Below are 5,198 nucleotides of genomic sequence, written 5' to 3'. Positions count from 1 at the left end.
TTCAAAGTAAAAGTCTGATTCTGGTGTTTAGAGAGGCATTCCAAGTTTAGAGAAGCAAAAAGCACAAATTAACATTGGTTAACATACTAGAATGTGAATATTTATTCACTTTTTCAATCTACTAAAATATAATAATGACAATTTTCTGACTTTATATTCGTTTTATCGGCATACGATACCATGACATTTTATCCCTTTTTATGACATGCTAGACTATGACTTTTTAATAACTTTTTCAACATACTATATTATGACTTTTTATCACTACATTCAATATTGTCACACTTTAATCCTTTTTTCGAAATATGCCTTTTTTGTCACTTTTTTCAACATCTTATATTATCACCTTTTCAACATTCTCTACTATGAATTTTTTTTAACCTACTATACTAAAGAAATGACAATATGTTCATTTGTCCGGCTGAAACTCATAACATTTTCCAGAGAGAGGTTTTTGAATGCATTGAGTTATATTGTTGACAAGGAAATGTTGGAGGATAACGAACTCAGATACGACGAGGAACACACGCGTGCAGATGGATTAGCAATCCATCGTCTTACCAACTCTGGCCAGAAAATTAATAGTATAGATAGTCGAGAAAAAAAAGGATACAAAGTCAAAGTATAGTTTATTAAAAAATGTCATAATATAACATGTTTTAAAAGTTGACAAAAGGGCATGATTTAGTATGTTGAAACAAGTGATGGAAAAAGGTTATAATATATTAGGTTGAAAAAGTGATTAAAAAATTCATAGTATGTTGTAAAAAGTGACAACAAAGTCATTGTACAGTATGTCGAAAAAAGTGATAAAAAGTCACGGTGTGGTATGTTGATAAAAGTTTAAAAAAAATAGTTGTGGTACCGTTTTTTGAAGTAGTTTCCCTCGTGGTGACTCCCGTGGTCGTTGCCTTCTCTTTGGAGATGCAGAGTTGGATCATCTCCAGATGGTGATCGTTGTGGTAATGCTGGTTTGTTGGGTTCTGATCTTTTGGATGAGTCAGGACACAGAGATGGAGAGGAGGAGCTTTGTGTAGCTGGGAGTTTCTCCTACATCTTCTTCAGATCGGTGATTCAAAATGTCAGGTAGCTGTGAGTTTGGCGCAGCTTGTGTGATGGAGACAAAGGACAAAAAAAAACAATAGAAAAGAGAAGTTGATGGGACATCAAACGTGCAGAAAACAAAGAAGTCAAAATACGAAGGAGAAAGACAGGAGAAGTAGAAGAGAAGAAGTCGTTTTTGGCATTCAGCTTTTCAAAGGTCATCTTCCATCAGGAGGGGGTGTTTCTCTTCCCATGCCATTTTCTTACCCTAAAACTTCCTTCATCTCAAACCCTTAAGCAAAGAAAATTGTCATGGATGAAGTTATAACATACACCAAGGCCTTCTCAGTGGCCTGGTGGTTTTCTATCCTGTTGATTACCACCTGGTTGACCCCTACATAGCTCCCAGTGTTTTACATGGGTAAATACATTTATTTCATTTTACACAGAGAAACTCCATTTATCTCTCTGTGGCATGGACCTCATGTGGAGAAGGGGGTGAAAGAGTCCCAACAGGTATACTCTAAGTCCACAGAATCCACGTTTACTCTGCTTGTCAGTGTGAACAGACATCTTGAGTCAGAACTCTGTCATTTCAAAAGAACAGTTATGCAAACCACGTTTCATGTTGTACGTCTGCATAAAAAAGTCAACGTAATGTTTCCAAAAAGCCAACCCAGACTGGTAATCGAACCCGATTCAGAGTCAGAAAATTGCTTTTGCTAACCACTAAGCCACCATGCCACCATCACAGTATAATATGTCTAAAAAGTGATAAAAAGTCATAGTATAGTATGTCTAAAAAGTAATAGAAAAATGAATGGTCTAGTATGTCAAAGAAAGTCTGTAAGAACATGCGTCTTTTAAAGGACCCCTTGAAAATGAGATGATCCATCTCAAGGGATTATCCTTCCAATAAACACTTCGAGACTCCACACAGAAAGGCCCAGCCCAGACTAGCAATGGACCCAAGGCTCAGAGTCAGCTCCTACTTGCTGGTTCTACTGGGAGAAAGGCTAACCCCTGAGCCACCATGCCACGAATACACTATGTGGGAACAAGCCACTGAAAAGTCGCAGTATGGTATGTCGAAGAAAGTGTAAGTATGATTAACAGTGGCAATTATAGTACCAATAAAGACACTAAAACTATGATTAATGATAATAATAGTAGCAGCGTGTCGAGGAGAAGCTCTAAACACAATCCAGGTGCCAGAACTGCGAGGCGTGAATGCACAAGGACTTCAGGGAAGAAGCTCTTGAAGTTACTCTTTACCTTTATTAGAACTTGTTTGTATATAGTCACAGTACTTGAGGGCAGTTTCAGCTATTCTACCCGGAATTCAAAGCCAGACTAACGTGTAGAGAAGTGACAGGGGTGGTAATAAAACAGTCAGCACCTGTCCTGACAACTGTCCACCTACTCTGCTATGTTTTCATTCAAACACTCAGAGAGCCGAAAGGCAACTTTCACAGTATTTTACATTTCAGTTTGCTGTTGTGGATGGTAATAAATCATGTCTCCATCTTCTCTTCCAGACACTTTAATCATCCCATATACTCGTGTGTTTAGCCATAATAATTTGGCTCTCTCATGCAAGGACAGTCCTGCCTGTGATTTATGTGTGTGAGTGTGAGAGAGAGCGGAGGAAGGCGAGCCGGAACACAGCCACGGCCCTGCTGCTGTTTGGGTTTGTTTTTCTCTTCCTCCAAACTTGTTTTATATTTTATATCTGTTCATTTCCTCATCCTGTTTTCCCCTCTGTCTTCGCCAAAGCAGACGTCCATATGTTACATACGTCTCTTTGTTCCTTCTAGAGGAAAGACAATATTGTACTTTACTATTCTTATTTCGCAGTATTCTGCAGTATATCATACTATTTCATAGGGTATGTAGAAACTCATAATGTAATGTAAAAGTTGAAATAATGTAAAATACATTATAATAAAAATTGATAATTGATATGGACATACCCAAAACCTCCAAAGGAAGGCCCCAGGATGCAAGGACTTAACCGGATCGAGTGGTATTTATGGTTTGAATGTAGGATATCAAATCATAACAGGAGTTATCTCGAGACACTTTACAGATGGAGTAGGTCTGGACCACGCTCTATAATTTACAGATGGAGTAGGTCTGGACCACGCTCTATAATTTAAAGATAGAGTAGGTCTGGACCACGCTCTATAATTTACAGATGGAGTAGGTCTGGACCACGCTCTATAATTTACAGATAGAGGTCTGGACCACGCTCTATAATTTACGATGGAGTAGGTCTGGACCACGCTCTAATTACAGATGGAGTAGGTCTGGACCACGCTCTATAATTTACAGATGGAGTAGGTCTGGACCACGCTCTATAATTTACAGATGGAGTAAGTCTGGACCACGCTCTATAATTTAAAGATAGAGTAGGTCTGGACCACGCTCTATAATTTACAGATGGAGTAGGTCTGGACCACGCTCTATAATTTACAGATGGAGTAGGTCTGGACCACGCTCTATAATTTACAGATAGAGTAGGTCTGGACCACGCTCTATAATTTACAGATGGAGTAGGTCTGGACCACGCTCTATAATTTACAGATAGAGCAGGTCTGGACCACGCTCTATAATTTACAGATGGAGTAGGTCTGGACCACGCTCTATAATTTACAGATGGAGTAGGTCTGGACCACGCTCTATAATTTAAAGATAGAGTGTCTGGACCACGCTCTATATTTACAGATGGAGTAGGTTCGACCACGCTCAAATTAAAGATAGAGTAGTCTGACCACGCTCTATAATTTACAGATGGAGTAGGTCTGGACCACGCTCTATAATTTCAAGGTGGTCAAGATGGCGGCGCGAGTACATCGCGAGGCTCGCGGTCTCTCCAGATTCTGCAATTTTGCGGTATTTTTCTTCCTCATTTCGGTCTGTTCGTGCAGAACGTTGTGCCTTTACATCGTACAACCGACGTGAGCTTTGGACATTGGTTCGCAAATTTCCGACAGTTTTACGGACAATCTTCGACTCCTTCCTGAGATCGCCAGAAGACCCGAGGCTACGCACTCTGCCCGGCCGGGCGGAAGTGCTCGCAGGCGGCGTCGAGATCGTAAACAAGGCGGGGAAGCGCGGAGGACAAACTAAGCTAAACTAACACCACACCGCGCTCTTTACCCAGCATTTTCCTGCCAATGTACGGTCGCTGATGAACAAATGGAGGAATCCGACTCAGCTTACCACAGTAAGAGACTTTTGAACTGTAATGTCATAATCTTCACGAAACATGGTTAAACACGGAATACCGGACAATGCTTTCGAGCTAGCGGGACTTCACACATTCCGGGCGGATAGAACACTAGATGGCTCCGGCAAGACCAGAGGTGGTGGTCTGTGCATTTACATTAACAAAGCTTGTGCACCAAACTCTGCTATTGTTGGGAGACTTGTTCAGCTAACCTTGTTTTCTCATGGTAAATGTAGACCGTTCTATCTACCACGGGAGTTCACTTGTACGATTATCACTGCAGCCTATATTCCCCCCGGACGCTGACGCCAAGTTTGCTATGAAAGAACTTCACACAGCCATTAGAACAACAGACCGTTCACCCGAAGCTGCGTTTATTGTCGCTGGTGATTTTAATCATTCAAACTTGAAGTCAGTGCTACCAAAATTTCACCAGCATGTTTCTTGTCACACACAGAGGAAACAAAACTTTAGACCATGTTTACACAAACATGGCTGGGCCTACGTCGCGACACCCCTCCCCACCTGGGACAGTCAGATCACCTTTCTTTGTTCCTCACCCCCAAATATGCACCTCTCATCAACCGCGTGAACCATCAGTGAAGACCATCAAGTGTGGCCTGCAGGAGCAGATTCCACTTCAGGAAAGGTTTCTACACACAGACTGGAGACGTTTGCTACTCAAGCCACCAGTGGCCTCACACGGACATTGACTGCTACACCTCCTCTGTACTGGATTATATTAACACCACCATAGACACTGTTACAACCAGAACAATCACCACATCCCAAATCAGAAGCCATGGATGACAGGAAAGTCGACTCCTATTGAAGACACGCAATACTGCCTTCAGATCAGGAGACGCACGCCATAGCACATCCACAAATCTGAAAAGGGGCATCAAAGAGGCCAAGCACTGGC

The sequence above is a fragment of the Etheostoma spectabile genome, chromosome 22 (genome assembly GCF_008692095.1).
Source record: "Etheostoma spectabile isolate EspeVRDwgs_2016 chromosome 22, UIUC_Espe_1.0, whole genome shotgun sequence".
NCBI lineage: Eukaryota > Metazoa > Chordata > Actinopteri > Perciformes > Percidae > Etheostoma > Etheostoma spectabile.
This window is presented reverse-complemented; position numbering follows the sequence as displayed.